Source organism: Symphalangus syndactylus, chromosome 2, assembly GCF_028878055.3.
Source record: "Symphalangus syndactylus isolate Jambi chromosome 2, NHGRI_mSymSyn1-v2.1_pri, whole genome shotgun sequence".
Lineage (NCBI taxonomy): Eukaryota > Metazoa > Chordata > Mammalia > Primates > Hylobatidae > Symphalangus > Symphalangus syndactylus.
In genome coordinates, this window is record NC_072424.2 from 49,618,784 (window position 1) to 49,636,895 (window position 18,112).

General features: G+C 44.7%; 1 pseudogene; it reads right to left on the reverse strand.

Moving 5' to 3' along the window:
* Positions 1-6,984: 6,984 nt before the first annotated feature.
* Positions 6,985-15,717, reverse strand: LOC129469527 (bifunctional phosphoribosylaminoimidazole carboxylase/phosphoribosylaminoimidazole succinocarboxamide synthetase-like; annotated as a pseudogene).
* Between the last annotated feature and the right edge of the window lie 2,395 nt (positions 15,718-18,112).

The following is an 18,112-nucleotide window of genomic DNA, read 5'->3' on the forward strand; positions in this document are numbered from 1 at the left end:
AAGTTTCCCTGTCTTTTGTGTTGATAGCTTGAATTTGGTTTATGGACTAATGGTTGTTAGCACTCTCAGATGACCCTCATCTAGTGCACCCTTCAGAGAATTAGTCGGCCACGAATGACTCTATGTGGGAATGTAGATCAGATACTTTTGAAACCCCAATTCTGCAGTGTAAATCAAGCACATAAAACTGCCTTGTCCTTTAAGTCTAGAATTCTCTCTTTTTTTTTTTTTTTTTTTTTTTTTTTTTTGAGACAGAGTCTCTGTCACCCAGCTGGAATGCAGTGGCACGATCTCAGCTTACTGCAGCCTCTGCCTCCCAGGTTCAAGTGATTCTCTTGCCTCAGCCTCCCCAGTAGCTGGGATCACAGGCATGCACCACCATGTCCAGCTTTTTTTTTTTTTTTTTTTCCAGTATTTGTAGTAGACGTGGGTTTTCACCATGTTGGACAGGCTGGTCTCGAACTCAATATCTCAAGCAACCCACCTGCCTTGGCTTCCCAAAGCTCTGAGCATACAGGTGTGAGACACCGTGCCTGGTCTAGAGTTCCCTCTTAAAGGCAGAGTTTCTAAATGCAGAAAACTTTAAGTGAGTAGGTGTCAATTATGGTATCAAAAGAGGGAAATTTAAGAATCTGCCATAAATTCCATGCACGTTCTGGGCTGAAAATTTTTCAGCTCCCCTCTCCCAACCCCCCAAACCAAAAATAACAGCAATAAAATACTTTAAGAAAATTCATAGGTAAAACTTTGGAAGTAAAAGTCTGAAGGTGAAAAGCAGTGTTTGCCTTGAAGCGGTTTTCTTTCTCTGAGTTTGCAGCTGGTGATCAGCTTTCCACCAAGGTTAAGTGCGACAATTACAGGAAACCACAAGCTTTCTTGTAATGCAGATGAGAGGGGTCCGCCCTAAGGAGGGTCTGACAATGGGACTGAAGAGTTTTGGAGAGGAGATAAAACAAGTGCTTAGTCCAAGAAAGCCTTTAAATAACAAGCGATAAACACCCAATCAAGTGTAATCCTCCGACCCTGAAGTGGCTAATAACAATGACAATAGCCAACGCTGATTGAGAGCTGCTAGCTCCGCGGGGCTAGAAGCTGGGCTCTTTTATTAACTGAATTCTCAAAATATTCTCATTGTCCATTTAAGGAAATCGAGATACCACCAATCCCACCACCTCCCAGTATTTATGTACTTATATTTAAATGTGTACGTGATTTCTTTGGGGGCCCCATGAAATGTTTTTATTTTTAATTTATTTTTTGGGACGGAGTCTCACTCTGTTGCCAGGCTGGAGTGCAGTGGCACGATCTCGGCTCACTGCAACCTCCAACACCCGGGTTCAAGCGATTCTCTTGCGCAGCCTCCCGGGTAGCTTGGATTACAGGCTCGCGCCGCCGTGCCCGGCTAATTTTTGTATTTTGAGTAGAGACCGGGTTTCGCCATGTTGGCTAGGATGGTCTCCAACTCCTAACCTCAGGTGATGCGCCCGCCTCGGCCTCCCAGAATGCTGGGATTACAGACGTGAGCCACGGCGCCCTTCTGTGCCCTATGAGACTTTTTACCCTTTGGGTGGGCTGATACAGCGGGAGAGGGGAAGCCGGAGTGGGTGTGGATGTTCTTCGCAGGGCCCCGCGGGGTCACCTACGCCCAACTCATTCCCAAGTGGGCTCCGAGGCAGGCGCTGTTAGGTCTCCTGGGACTGAAGCCGCCTGCAGGGTGGTCTGGATTAAGTCTCCCAACCTCTGTAGAGGCGGGCCCTCCGGGAGCTTCCGGTCTGGTTAGGAGCCACGGGGATGTAAGAATCCGAGAAATGAACATCGGTGCTGTGCTGGGAGGCTGAAATCCTGGGGACTAGACCTGGGCAGGGAGGTCAGGGACGGTCCCCCAAGGAAGTCACCTCGGTTGAGATCTCAGTGACCGGCAGCAGTGAGCCAGGCGAGGAGAAAGGGAAGTGCAGCCCTGGGAACAGAGGATGGTGGCTAGGCCAGAAGGTTAAGCAGGCTGGGGCATGGCCGGAATGGGAGCGAGGCAGTTCCGCCCGGTGCCTCGCAGACCTTGCAGAGAGCAAGGGTAAGCTATCCAAAGGTTTTGAGCAGGAGGTGACTATGGAACCATCCGGACAAGCTGTTTCCTTGTCCCCATCAGCTAAGATCCTAGGATCCGTTTGGATCCTGATTCTTCTCTAATGGCTCTGCCCTGTCTCTCCATTGTTCTCATCGACTCATTTGTTGAATGCCATTATTGAAATACTTGTTGAAGGCTGGGCGCGGTGGCTTACGCTTGTAATTCTAGCACTTTGGGAGGCTGAGGTGGGCGGATCACGAAGTCAGGAGTTCGAGACCAGCCTAACCAACATAGTGAAACCCCCTCTCTACTAAAAATAGAAAAAAGCTGGGCTTGGTGGAGGTCGCCTGTTATCCCAGCTACTCGGGAGGCTGAGGCAGGAGAATTGCTTGAAACTAGGAGGCAGAAGTTGTGGTGAGCCGAGATTGCGCCACTGTGCTCCAGCGTGGGTGACGCAGCCAGACTTCATCTCAAAAGAAAAAAATTATATATAATTTTATATATATAATTATATATAAGGATGGCGATTTTGTGGGTGGGGTAGGCTGGCGGAGCTGACTGACATCTGGGTGATGAGAAGATGTTGGTTGGTTAGGATGGCACTTCTCACTCAAGCCCTATAACTTGATTTTCCAAGATTAATGATTACTTAGGATTATTTGATTTCCCCCTACCCCCAGCTTCCTGTTGTAAACTAAAAATAAAATTGTGGCTCACATCTGTAATCTCAGCACTTTGGGAGGCCAAGGGGGAAGGATTGCTTGAGGCCAGGAGTTCTAGACCAGCCTGGGCAACATAGAAAGACCTGATCTCTACAAAAATTAAGAAATTAGGTGGGTGTGGCGGAACATGCCTGTAGTACCAGCTGCTCAGGAAAGCTGAGATAGGTGAGATTGCTTGAGCCCGGGAGTTGGAAGCTGGCGGTGAGCTCTGATTGTACCACCGTACTCCAGCCTGGGCAATGGAGCGAGACTCTGTCTCTAAAAAATAAATTAAAAATGTAAATGTAAGAACTGGTAGAAAAGGCTGGGTGCGGTGGCTCATGCCTGTAATCCCAGCACTTTGGGAGGTCGAGGAGGGCGGATCACAAGGTCAGGAGATCGAGACCATCCTGGCTAACACGGTGAAAGCCCTTCTCTACTAAAAATACAAAAAACTAGCCTGGCGTGGTGGCGGGCGCCTGTAGTCCCAGCTACTCGGGAGGCTGAGGCAGGAGAATGGCATGAACCCGGGAGGCGGAGTTTGCAGTGAGCCGAGATGGTGCCGCTGCACTGCAGCCTGGATGACAATGCGAGACTCTGTCTCAAAAAAAAAAAAAAAAAAAAAACTAGTAGAAAAAAAAAATTTAAATAATAAATTATATAATCAGGCTTCTATAAACCCAACATCAAAGGCAGAAATCATAAATCAAAATAATACTAGATCAGGGAGCTAAAAAAATTGGAAAGTCCCATTCTTTTTTTATGTTTTAAATGTTTTTGAGATGGAGTCTCACTCTGTTGCCCAGGCTGGAGGGCAGTGGCACGATCTCAGCTCGCAGCAATCTCCACCTCCCGGTTCAAGCGATTCTCCTGCCTCAGCCTCCTGAGTAGCTGGCATTACAGGTGTGTGCCATCACGCCCAGCTAATTTTTGTATTTTTAGTAGAAGGGGGTTTCACCAGGTTGGCCAGGTTGGTGTCGAACTCCTGACCTCTGGTGATCTGCCTACCTTAGCTTCTCAAAGTGCTGGGATTACAGGCGTAAGCCACTGTGCCTGGTCTCTATTCTTTTAAAAAAGTCAAAATGAGGTGGGGTGAGGGGCAAATCAGCAATATAAGGACGAGCAAGTGGCTAATACACGAATAGTTAAGTAATTCTCACAAATCAGTAAATAGGCCCAGCGAGGTGGCTCACGCCTATAATCCCAGCACTTTGGGAGGCCGAGGCAGGCAGATCACCTGAAGTCAGGAGTTCGAGACCAGCCTGATCAACATGGAGAAACCCCCCCTCTCTACTAAAAAATACAAAATTAGCCAAGCATGGTGGCGTATGCCTGTAATCCCAGCTACTTGGGAGGCTGAGGCAGGAGAATTGCTTGAACCCAGGAGGCAGAGGTTGCAGTGAGCTGAGATAGTGCCATTGCACTCCAGCCAGGGCAACAAGAGCAAACCTCCATCTCAAAAAAAAATCTGTAAGTATATCTTTTTTCTTTCTTTTTTTTTTTTTCCTTTAGAGTCTTGCTCTGTCATCCAGGCTGGAGTGCAGTGGCTCAATCTTGGCTCACTGCAACCTCCCTGTCTCCTGGTTCAAGTGATTCTCCTGCCTCAGTCTCTTGAGTAGCTGAGACTACAGGCATATGCCACCACACCCAACTAATTTTTGTATTTTTAGTAGAGACAGAGTTTTACCATGTTGGCCAGGCTGGTCTCAAATTCCTGACTTCAACTGATCTGCCCACCTTGGCCTCCCAAAGTGTTGGGATTACAGGCATGAGCCACCGTGCCCATCCTCAGTAAGTATATCATAACAGAACAATCAGCAAATGAAGAAATGCAAATAACCCACAGGCTTCTGAGAGAAGGTATTAAGCCTCTAGCTTAGAAATGTACATCGACACAATTAAATGCATTTTTTCACCTGTGAGTTTGGCAGACATTTAAACCGATGCCATTTGGAAAAAGTTCCTGATATTCTGCATCTCAACACTACAATTCAAGATAACTTCTAGGAGACCAAGCACCGTGGTTCACACCTGTAATCTCAGCACTTTGGGAGGCCGGGGAGAGTGGATCACTTGAGGTCTGGAGTTCAAGACCAGTCTGGCCAATATGGCGAAACCCCATCTCTACTAAAAATATGAAAATTAGCCAGGTGTGGTGGCGTATGCCTGTAGTCCCAGCTACTCGGGAGCCTGAGGCAGGAGAGTCAGTTGAACCTGGGAAATGGGAGGTTGCAGTGAGCTGAGATAATGAAAAACAAAACAAAACAAAACAAACCAACCTTCTAGGAATTGTTTTATAAAGAATGTCCTTTGCAGCCTTATTTGTAATGGCTATCATATTTTGGTTTGAACATTTGGGAGGCTGAGGGCTAAAGCTAGGGCTGGTTCTCAGCCCACATGGTTCTGAAGGTCCCATTTCTAGTTTCTGAAGTGGTTCCTTTTTGTTCAAATACTTGTTGCATGGCCTAGGGGTGCTGCGTGTGAAAGAAAAAAATGTAGTTCACAGATCTCTGGGTTAGACAGAAGGGCTAGGAGTGTGGGAACTTTTTGAGGTAATTCTTGTTTCTTTAATTTTTACTCCAAAGAGAAACTTTTTAGCCTTTTGAATTCAGATATGGTTATCTACCAGCAAGTCATTTGGTAATGTAAATAGGATTGAGGGGTCATGTCCTTTATGCAAAACTTCAGTATTTCTTGAAGAAGCGAAATTAGTTATTTCATTTAACTAAAAGCAAGCTTACTAATTTTGAATTATTTTCTTTAACAGTAAGCATAATTTTTTAAGATAATGTCATAAGATGAATGAAGGAGGATTAGGGTGCAGTGAGAGAAGGCATCTGTCTAACATCTTGAAGGCTTTATCATCAACAAAAGATGACTGTGAACTATTCTGTGATATTTTAGAAGCCAAAATAAGTTCTAGTGTTTGGAAGTTTGTGGATGCAGATTCTGGCTCAATGTGGAGAACTTTCTGACACAGCAGTTTAACAAATGTAATCTTGTGTGCAGGATATAAAGGGAGATACCACCTAGTTGCATTTTTAAGGGGCTTTAGCTTAAAGGTGCCAAATAGAGTGAGTACAAAAATCAGTGCAAAAATACAGTGAGTACAAAATTCCTCATGATTAATCATAGCTAGACATTTCTCTAAAAGTTGAACATGATATGAATTAATTTGCCTGCATTTAATGCCTAGGTTTTGGAATAATACATATCTCCAACAGTCAGCTGTAGTGCCAGACCCCTATTAACTTCAGTAGGGATGGCACCAGGTTCAAGAAGTCAAAGAAGAGACCTGGAGCCAGTGGAGGAGACATAGGGTTTTATTAGGGGGGCTTACATACAGGGACAGTCCAGTGACAGTGGACTGGACAGGAGAACAACAACCATTTCCAAAAAGCATGCCGTTTATATAGCATCTTCACTTAGCACCCTCCTGGCAGCAAGTGCCACGTGGCAACTTTCATTTCTTAAGTTACTGCTCTCGGGTTTGTCTGCCATACAACATATATCCCAGTTATTGCTTTCAGGTGCATCTATCATATATCAGCCCAGTGGGATATTCACACTTTGGGTAGCTGAAGGGAATTCTCGCTGATCTTTGGATCAGTTAAATTTATATACAGTGGGCCAGGCATGGTGGCTCACCCCTGTAATCCCAGCACTTTGGGAGGCCAAGGTGGGTGGATCACCTGAGGTCAGGAGTTTGAGATCAGCCTGCCTAACATGGCAAAACCCCATCTCTACTAAAAATACAAAAAATTAGCCAGGCGTGGTGGCAGGCGCCTGTAATCCCAGCTACTCAGGAGGCGGAGGTTGCAGTGAGCTGAGATCATGCCATTGCACTCCAGCCTGGGTGACAAGAGCAAAACTCCATCTCAGCAACAACAACAACAACAATTTGTATACAGTGAAACTCCAGTGTGTGTATGTATGTGTGGGAAACATTCTTATTCTTGGCAGGATACATAAGAAAATTTATTGTATTGGCAGATTGGATGAGGAGTTGACACGTGAAGATGGTCTTCCCTTCATTCCATTTGATATTAAGTCCCTCCTTATGCCCACATATTTGAATATGGATTGCTATGGTAAGGTCTGAAAGATCAAACATCTGCACTTACCATAGCGCAGCATCGGCTCCCTTCCCTTCCCTTCCCTTCCCTTCCCTTCCCTTCCCTTCCCACCCCTCCCCGCCCCCCCTTCCCTCTCTTTTCCGTTCTTGCTTGCTTGCTTTCTCTCTCTCTCTCTTTCTCTCTTTCTTTCTTTTTTTTTTTTGATGGAGTTTTGCCCTTTTGCCCAGGCTGGAGTCAAGTGGTGTGATCTTGGCTTACTGCAAGCTCTGCCTCCTGGGTTCAAGTGATTCTCCTGCCTCAGTCTCCTGAGTAGCTGGGATTTATAGGCACCTGCCACCACACCCGGCTAACTTTTGTATTTTTAGTAGAGATGGGTTTTTACCATGTTGGCCAGGCTGGTCTCGACCTCCTGACCTCAGGTGATACACCCACCTTAGCCTCCCAAAGTGCTAGGATTACAGATGTGAGCCACCGCACCCGGCTTTTTTTCTTTCTTTCTTTCTTTTTTTTTTTTTTTGGTGAGGTGGAGTCTCACTCCGTCCCCAGGCTGGAGTGCAGTGGCAGGATCTCAGCTCACCGCAACCCCTGCCTCCTGGATTCAAGCGGTTCTTCTGCCTCAGCCTCCTGAGTAGTTGGGACTAGGCGTAGGCTGCCAGGCCCAGCTAATTTTTGTATTTTTAGTAGAGATGGGGTTTCACCATGTTGGCCAGGCTGGTCTCAAACTGCTTACCTCAAATGATCTGCCTGCTTTGGCCTCCCAAAGTCCTGGGATTACAGGTGTGAGCCTCTGAGTCTGGCCTAGCATTCACTCTTAAAGTCAAATGTGCAATAATAGTAATTGCTAACCATGTTCCTCTATAGCTGTACAATTAACTAAGCACTTCCTCTTCCATGTCTCCATTAATAGACACAACATCACTATTGTTGTGCCCATTTTATCAGTGAGAAAACTGAAGTTGAGGAAGTTAAGGGTCCTAATACCGTCATTCTCAAAGTGGCCCTTGACCAGCATCATGTGAGGACTTGTTAGAAACACAGATTCTCAGGCTAGGCACGGTGGCTCACACCTGTAATCCCAGCACTTTGGGAAGACCTCACTTGAGGTTAGGAGTTCGAGACCAGCTTGGTCAACATGGTGAAACCCTGTCTCTACCACAAATAAAAAAATTTGCCAGGCATCGTAGCAGGCACCTATAATCCCAGAATGTCTGTACCAGTCTTCGTTTCTGCCAAAAATGCATTGTGTCAGTTTCTTCCCATTCTCAAAATTTTCACATACCCAGTTTTTTTGGTCAGTCTGTATGAATAAAATAGTATCTTATTTTGTTATTTTTCACTCTTTTTCTCACCCCCATTTCCTAAATCAAATCAGTTTTCATGCATTGCCAGGGTTTTGGCTCTTGCACAGATTTTTCTTGAGTTGCCTTTTCTTTTCCATACCTACTACCACTTTCTTAGGTCAGGCTCTTAACACTCATTTTGAATTTAGCAATTGATGTTTTGATCTAACTGTTTTCTCTGCCTCCATATTTAGCCCCATCGTAACTCTATTTCACATTGCCACCAAATCTGATTGTGAAATCCCCTTAAATCATTCAGTGGCACTGACATCCGAGCCTTACAGGATAAAATCTAACCTCCTCAGCATCATGCTATACTGAAATTATTTAAATAACCACTTACCTTCCAATGGCTTGAAAGCACAGAGACAGGAACCCTGTCTAATCATTTTTGCAGCCTGGCACATAACATGATTTCTCTGAAAAGCACTCACTTTATTTCTTGAACTGAATCCTTGCTCTCTTTCTTCTTGCCTGCTTTGTGCTTCCACCACGTCCACTCTGCTGGCCTGGGCCATCTTGCTGGTGTCCTTTTCAAGACAACAAGGATGGCTCCAATCTGGTCCACAGGAAGCAGCTGCCCTTGCTCCTCTTTTCATGGATGTGTAACCTCTTCTCACTGAAGACACTTCTTGCTTGTGGGAGCTAGGGTAGCTAGCCACCCTCTTGCCTTAGGACTAGTTAGGCATGGGTCAGTTACCAGCCTCCCCATTCCCAAATTCTAGAGGACATAGGGCAAGCTCTCTGAGTGGTACTTCTGAAGCTCTCTACACTTGTCTTTATCAAATCTCTATCAGTGATCAAGCTTCCCTTTTATACCCACAAGGTGGACAATGGGCTGAAGCTTGTCTTACCTACTATCGTTTTTTAAAAAATAGATTTTATTTGTGTGTGTGTGGTTTTTTTTTTTTTTTTTTTTTTTTTTTAGACTGAGTCTTGCTCCATCGCCCAGGCTGGGGTGCAATGGTGCGATCTTGGCTCACTGCAACCTCCACCTCCTGGGTTCAAGTGATTCTCCTGCCTCAGCCCCTTGAGTAGCTGGGATTACAGGCACCCACCACCATGCCTGGCTAATTTTTATATTTTTAGTAGAGACATACCCGGCCAAGCTTTCATACTAAGTCTTGAAGTGAGATATTGTCAGTCCTCTGACTTTGGTTTTTCTGTACCTTATTGTTGTAACCTGCATTTCCTAGCAGTTAGGTATATTATCTGATGTACTTGTAAGTCATTTATTTTCCCTTTCTGTGAATTTCCTAATCATGTTCTTTGGCCATTTTTCTATGGGGATCCAGATCCTGTTTTTGTTTATTTGCAAGGATTCCTTACATGGTTTACATATCAATGTCTTTTAGTTTAGTTGTGTGTGTGTGTGTGTCTGTGTGTATTACAAGTATCTTCTTCAAATCTGTCACCCATTTATTAACTTTGTGATGTCAATTGTTGAAAAGAAATCCTTAAATATTAGGTATTTGGGAGATACTTATACAATTTAACTGAGCATCTTATAGTTTACCTGGCAACCTTAACTATGAGGTTTTCCTTCCATTCCAGATCCTCTTATTTTCATGGGTTTGCTGTGAAGGATTGTTTCTGTTGATGTGTTCTTCTACATGTTGTAAATAGCCAACTTTCTTCATTTTTAGTCAGGGACTAAGTCCGTGGTAGAGAGATAATCAGCCAATTCTTTTTGGTCATCTTTTTCTTTTCTTTCTTCTTTTTATTTTTCAAGATGGGGTCTTACTCTGTCACCCAGGCTGGAGTGCAGTGGCACAGTCATAGCTCACTGTAGCTTTGAACTCCTGAGCAGAAGAGATTCTCCTGCCTCTACCTCCCAATTAGCTGGAACTATAGGTACAGGCCATCTCACTTGACTAATTTTTTATTTTATTTTTATTTTTATGAGAAGCAGTCTCAGTCTGTCACCCAGGCTGGAGTGCAGTGGTGCAATCTCAGCTCACTGCAGCCTCCGCCTCCTGGGTTCAAATGATTCTCGGGTCTCAGCCTCCTAAATAGCAGGGAGGCATGTGGCACCATGCCCAGCTAATTTTTTTTTTTTTTTTTTGGTATTTTTAGTAGAGATGAAGTTTTGCCATGTTAGTCAGGCTGGTCTTGAATTCCTGGCCTTAAGTGATCCGCCTGCCTCAGCCTCCCAAAGTGTTGGGATTACAGGTGTGAACCACCACTCCTGGCCAAAGATTGAATATCTGACCATAGGGGTTTTTTTGTTGTTGTTTTTTGCTTAATTTTATAAATCCTTTTAGTTGTTCTGGACAAACTGGTATAAGATAGAAACTTAAGTAGTACACGTGAGTTTTATAATTTATCCATCTCTGGCAGATAGCTAAACATAGCACATCAGAGCATAAGACAATGTGAGGGAAATACAGTGTACAATGACATTTTCTTCTATTCTGGAGCTTAGAATTCAACAGAGAAAGAATTACTTGTAGTCATTGTGGTCACAAAAGGTTTCATGGAGGCAGTGAGGATAAAGCTCTACTAATACATAGGTTTTAATTTTAAAAATGTAAGCCTTCAAAGAACTAAAGGTAGCAATGTGTGGCAGTCCAATAATTATGAGGAAAATGAGTTCCCTTCATGGGTCATATCAGCAATTTTTTTTTTTTTTTTTTCTGAGATGGAGTCCTGTTCTGTTGTCCGGGCTGGAGTGCAATGGCACGACCTTGGCTCACTGCAACCTCTGCCTCCCAGATTCAAGCGATTCTCCTACCTCAGCCTCTTGAGTAGCTGGGATTACAGGCACATGCCACCACACTTGGCTTATTTTTGTATTTTCTTTCTTTTTTTTTTTTTTTGAGGTGGAGTCTCTCTATTGCCCAGGCTGGAGTGCAGTGGAGTGATCTCAGCTCACTGTAGCCTCTGCCTCCTGGGTTCAAGTGATTCTCCTGACTCAGCCTCCCAAGTAGCTGGGACTACAGGTGCCCACCACCACATCTGGCTAATTTTTTTTTTGTATTTTTAATAGAGACAGGGTTTCACCATGTTGGCCAGGATGGTCTCAATCTCTTGACCTCGTGATCTGCCTGCCTCGACCTCCCAAAGTGCTGGGATTACAGGTGTGAGCCACTGCGCCCGGCCTATTTTTGTACTTTCAGTAGAGCTGGGGTTTCACCATGTTGGCCAGGCTGGTCTCGAACTCCTGACCTCAGGCCATCCACCCAACTCGGCCTCCCAAAGTGCTGCGATTACAGGTGCGAGCTACCATGCCCCGCCCACATCAGCAATTCTTAATTTACAAACTATGGATCGGCTGCAGGAGAACCCAAGAACCAATGAAATCTGTTGGTAAATTTTATGTGTGCAATATTCTCCAGAGAGGGTCAACAGCATATATATTTTCAAAGAAGTCTGTGGTGCAAAATAGGTAAGAGTGTATTATGTTAGAGGTCCTTGGGCAATCAACTTGGAAAAGGCTGGATTGAGAATGGGGACTGGTATAGATCAGGATAATGTTGAATTCGATCCTCACTTGAGGCTTTTGTACAGAGGATGAGAAGACAGGGTAAACTCAAGGGATAATCAGAAATTAAAATCAACATGACTTGGTGATGAGTGAGATGTGAAGGGTCAGAGAAAAACATCAAGGATGAAATCAAGCTTCTGACTTGCAGCAGTGAGTATATCGAGAGTTACAGGCTAGATGGAAGATTAATAAAATTGGGAGCGTTCTGGTTTTTATGGGAACGGCCATGCGATGTACAGGGAGAAATGGACAGTTGAAAATAAGAATCTAGCCAGGCACAGTGGCTCACTCCTGTAATCCCAGCACTTTGGGAGGCTAAGGTGAGAGAACTGCTTCAGTTGAGGAGCAGGAGGCAAGCGTGAGCCAGGATTATGCCACTGCACTCCAGCCTGGGCGACAGTGAAACCCTGACTCAAAACAAACACCACCAAAAATCAAAAAAGAAACCAAGTCTAGAGGCACATGGCTGGGAGTCAGTAATGCTAGTTTTAGCTGAGAGAGTAAAGATCATCCAATGAGTATTAAGGAAGCAACTCAATACTAGAGACCACCAATACTTCAGAAAAACGGGTAAAATCAGAGGAATGATAAAGACTGGCTGAAAAATGGTGTCTAGCTCAAGAAAGGATGGGTTAGGTGGTCATATTTATTAATATGGATCTAGGGAAGCATTCATTCACTAATAAATTTTAGTTGTGTTCTCTAATTTAAAATCACCTTTTCATCTTGATTTTCCTGCAGCTAAATTAGAAATTTACAGTTTTCCCCCTAAAAAATGCAATGATGTTCTTTCTTATAAATTACATTATCTGATTTTCTTGTCAGCCAGCTTCAAGGAAATCCATGTGTTCAAAATGCCTGCTTGCAGTTTGCCCCATACCGAATAGTTGTTTAATCCAAATACTGAGCCACAAACTGAGCTAATTCTTCCGGAGAAAGGATGGTTGAACAGCCGAGACCACTAGGTACTCAAAGAGAGACCACACATCCTGAGTTCCCCAGTCTGGTGTGAGGGGAGGACAGCTGATAACTGGATATGCAGTGTTCCCAGACATCAGTGGTCCCAAAGCATTGCTTCTGCCTGCCACTGCCACAAGTACAATAGCAATGACATCCCCTTCACACGCAGCTTTATCTTTAGGGTTTCATTTGGTCCTCTATGTGTGGATAGTTCACATGGAGTGCCAACATTTCCACAGGCCTTGATGTTTTCACAGTGACCAAGATCAGAAGTAGAGCTCATCAATACTACAACTGTGCACTAACTTTCTGATTTCAAAAGCAATTTGACTCTCTCTGCAACCCACTCAAAGCTTTTCTTTTCTTTTTCTTTTTCTTTTTTTTTTTTTTGAGACGGATTCTCACTCTGTCGCCCAGGCTGGAGTGCAGTGATGCGATCTTGGCTCACTGCAAGCTCTGCCTCCTGGGTTCAAGCGATTCTCCTGCCTCAGCCTCCTGAGTAGCTGGGACTACAGGTGTGCACCTCCTTGCCCAGCTAATTTTTGTATTTTTAGTAGAGACAGGGTTTCACCATGTTGGCCAGGCTGCTCTCGAGCTCCTGACCTCGGGTGATCTGCCTGCCTCGGCCTCCCAAAGTGCTGGGATTACAGGCATGAGTCACCGTGCCCGGCCTCAAAGCTTTTCTTTACCATTTGGAGCCCTTCAGGAGTTACTTCTTTGAGCTCCCAATAAGACTGTTTGTCTTTCTGTTGGCTTCAATCTCGTAATGGCCAGTCTCCAGGAATCATCAGCAAGAACAATTTCTTTGGTGGTTATATCAACACCAAATTCAATCTTCATATCAACCAGTGTATAGTTCTGGGGTAACCAGGATTTCTCCAGTATTTCAAAAATAACCTGTGTAGCATGACTCATGATATCCCCTTCAATTTGGCCTATAACAAGTCCAATAAAGCAAAATTTTGCAGCAATCAACTGTTCCTCAGATCACTGTGGGTCATTATCAGCATCATCCTTGAAAAACATCTCCACTTTAGATGGATAAAACTTATATCTTTCCTTGACACTGGGATTTATTTCTTTTGAGAAATGAACCAGTTGCTATTCTGCAAACCCATTCAGTTGGAACTACTTCACACTGGGGTGCAATGAAAGCTGTCTCCCCACATTTTCTGGTGAAAATAGTTTTAATACCTGCTTCCTGTAACAACTGAAAACTACCCTTCCAGGTGATTTTTTCTAGCTGCATTAACCACTGTAATTGGGTCCTTGGACTTCAGGAGGACTTTTCCTGGACCATCTAACAATCTGTAGACTTCTTTTGTTTTACCTTCATACAGTTTTTGTTTTGAGACAGAGTCTCGCTCTTGTTGCCTAGGCCGGAATGCAATGCCACAATCTCGGCTCACTGCAACTTCTGCCTCCTGGGTTCCATTGATTCTCCTGTCTCAGCCTCCTGAGTAGCTGGGACTACAGGTGCCTGCCATCATGCCTAGCTAATTTTTATTTAAGTTTTTGAGACAGAGTTTTGCTCTTGTTGTGTAGGCTGGAGTGCAATGGCATAATCTTGGCTAACTGAAACCTCCGCCTTTCAGGTTCAAGTGATTCTCCTGCCTCAGCCTCCTGAGTAGCTGGAATTACAGGCGTCTGCCACCACGCTTGGCTAATTTTTGTATTTTTAGTAGAGACAGGGTTTTGCCATATTGGCCAGGCTGGTCTTGAACTCCTGACCTCAGGTGATCCACCTGCCTTGGCCTCCCAAAGTGCTGGGATTACAGGCGTGAGCCACCACGCCCGGCCTCATACAGTTTTTTCATGTTCAGTACCTCAGGTGTCACCATTATCCTGTGTGGGCTGAGGGCTGCAACTGTGCTGGGAAGAGAGCGACCATATGTATTTTAACCTAGTGCCTGTCCTTTTAACTTAACATTTGGGTCCCCCTCTGTCTCCCTATTTTCTGTTAAGATGCCTCACAGTTTTGCAAATTTGGTAAAATTCCTCATTTCAGGGGGTTAATCCCATTTTTGGCCACTAGGTAGAGCTAGAATCTTATTTATGGTGATTCTTAAGCTTGCTATTTTTCTTTTTCTTTTTTTTTTTTTTTTTTTTTGAGACAGAGTCTTTCTCTGTCCCCCAGGCTGGAGTGCAGTGGCGCGATCTCGGCTCACTGCAAGCTCCGCTTCCCGGGTTCACGCCATTCTCCTGCCTCAGCCTCTCGAGTAGCTGGGACTACAGGCGCCTGCCACCACGCCCGGCTAATTTTTTGCATTTTTAGTAGAGACCCGGTTTCACCGTGTTAGCCAGGATGGTCTCGATCTCCTGACCTCGTGATCCGCCCGCCTCGGCCTCCGAAAGTGCTGGGATTACAGGCTTGAGCCACCGGGCCCGGCTAGCTTGCTATTTTTCAGTGTCTTGTTTAGGAGACAAAGAAGCCTTTGTCAGGCCGGGAGCCTGAGTGTGCTGGGCGGGGAGAGGGTGGCCCGGGAGGAGCCCACCGGCCTCCCAGTGCCCAGCGAAGCCACTCCTGCCGCGTATCTGCGCTCTGTTCCTCCTGCCCCGCGCGGATTTGTGTGTGTAAAATGGAACGCTCGAATGGTGAATCTGTTATGGCAGGGACGGCGTGGACCTTGGAGCCATCGAGCATTGGACCCAAGTTCAAGTTCCCTCCTCTCCAAACACATCTGTTCTGGTCCCGGGAGCCTCAGTTTTCTCGTAGGGGGTCGCCAGCTAAGCCGACAGCCCGCGAAGGCGCGTCGCCCACATGGGTCTGAGTCCCGCCGCCGGGCCCAGTGCCCGCTCGCAGTTTCCCCAGAAGGGAGGGGAGTGCGGAGCCGGAGGCAGAGAGAGGCGGCCCGGGAGCTCCGGGGCTTCCAGGATGGATCCTGGCTTCCTCAGTGGAGGCGGGGGTTCCATTTTTCCGCCGCCCGCACCCCAGCCCCATTTTCTTTTTTTAATTTTTTTTTAAATTATACTTTAAGTTCTAGGGTACATGTGCACAACGTGCAGGTTTGTTACATATGTATACATGTGCCAAGTTGGTGTGCTGCACCCATTAACTCATCATTTACATTAGGTATATCTCCTAATGCTATCCCTCCCCCTCCCCCCACCCCACAGACAGGCCCTGGTGAGTGATGTTCCCCTTTCTGTGTCCAAGTGTTCTCATTGTTCAGTTCCCACCTATGAGTGAGAACATGCAGTGTTTGGTTTTTTGTCCTTGCGATAGTTTGCTGAGAATGATGGTTTCCAGCTTCATCCATGTCCCTACAAAGGACATGAACTCATCATTTTTTATGACTGCATAGTATTCCATGGTGTGTATGTGCCACATTTTCTTAATCCAGTCCATCACTGATGGACATTTGGGTTGGTTCCAAGTCTTTGCTATTGTGAATAGTGCCACAATAAACATATGTGTGCATGTGTCTTTATAGCAGCATGATTTATAATCCTTTGGGTATATACCCACGAATGGGATGGCTGGATCAAGTGGTATTTCTAGTTCTAGATTCTTGAGGAATCACCACACTTCTTCCACAATGGTTGAACTAATTTACAGTCCCACCAACAGTGTAAAAGTGTTCCTATTTCTCCACATCCTCTCCAGCACCTGTTGTTTCCTGACTTTTTAATGATTGCCATTTTAACCGGTGTGAGATGGTGTCTCATCGTGGTTTTGATTTGCATTTCTCTGATGGCCAGTGATGATGAGCATTTATCTATGTGTCTGTTGGCTGCATAAATGTCTTCTTTTGAGAAGTGTCTGTTCGTATCCTTTGCCCATTTGTTGATGGGGTTGTTTTTTTCTTGTAAGTTTGTTTGAGTTCTTTGTAGATTCTGGATATTAGCCCTTTGTCAGATGAGTAGATTGCAAAAATTTTCTCCCATTCTGTAGGCTGCCTGTTCACTCTGATGGTAGTTTCTTTTTTTTTTTTTTTTTTTTTTTGAGACGGAGTCTCGCTCTGTCGCCCAGGCTGGAGTGCAGTGGCGCAATCTCGACTCACTGCAAGCTCCGCCTCCCGGGTTTCCACCATTCTCCTGCCTCAGCCTCTCCGAGTAGCTGGGACTACAGGCGCCCGCCACCACGCCCGGCTAATTTTTTTTTTTTAATTTTTTTATTTTTAGTAGAGATGGGGTTTCACTGTGGTCTCGATCTCCTGACCTCGTGATCCGCCCGCCTCGGCCTCCCAAAGTGCTGGGATTACAAGCGTGAGCCACCGCGCCCGGCGATGGTAGTTTCTTTTGCTGTGCAGAAGCTCTTTAGTTTAATTAGATCCTGTTTGTCAATTTTGGCTTTTGTTGCCATTGTTTTTGGTGTTTTAAACATGAAGTCCTTGCCCATGCCTATGTCCTGAATGGTATTGCCTAGATTTTCTTCTAGAGTTTTTATGGTTTTAGGTCTAAGATTTAAGTATTTAATCCATCTTGAATTAATTTTTGTATAAGGTGTAAGGAAGGGATCCATTTTCAGCTTTCTACATATGGCTAGCCAGTTTTCCCAGCACCATTTGTTAAATAGGGAATCCCTTCCCCATTTCTTGTTTTTGTCAGGTTTGTCAAAGATCAGATGGTTGTAGATGTGTGGTATTATTTCCGAGGGCTCTATTCTGTTCCATTGGTCTATATCTCTGTTTTGGTACCAGTACCATGCTGTTTTGGTTACTGTAGCCTTGTAGTATAGTTTGAAGTCAGGTAGCATGATGCCTCCAGCTTAGTTTTTTGGCTTAGGATTGTCTTGGAAATGTGGGCTCTTTTTTGGTTCCATATGAACTTTAAAGTAGTTTTTTCCAGTTCTGTGAAGAAAGTCATTGGTAGCTTAGTGGGGATGGTATTGAATCTATAAATTCCCTTGGGCAGTATGGCCATTTTCACAATATTGATTCTTCCTATCCATGAGCATGGAATGTTCTTCCATTTGTTTGTGTCCTCTTTTATTTTGTTGAGCAGTGGTTTGTAGTTCTCCTTGAAGAGGTCCTTCACATCCCTTGTAAGTTGGATTCCTAGGTATTTTATTCTCTTTGAAGCAATTGTGAATGGGAGTTCACTCATGATTTGGCTCTCTGTTTGTCTAGGAAGAAACCGCATCAACTAATGAGCAAAATAACCAGCTAACATCATAATGACAGGATCAAATTCACACATAATAATATTAACCTTAAAGGTAAATGGGCTAAATGCTCCAATTAAAAGACACAGACTGGCAAATTCGATAAAGAGTCAAGACCCATCAGTGTGCTGTATTCAGGAAACCCATCTCACATGCAGAGACACACATAGGCTCAAAATAAAGGGATGGAGGAAGATCTACCAAGCAAATGGAAAACAAAAAAAGACAGGGGTTGCAATCCTAGTCTCTGATAAAACAGACTTTAAACCAACAAAGATCAAAAGAGACAAAGAAGGCCATTACATAATGGTAAAGGGATCAATTCAATAAGAAGAGCTAACTATCCTAAATATATATGCACCCAATACAGGAGCACCCA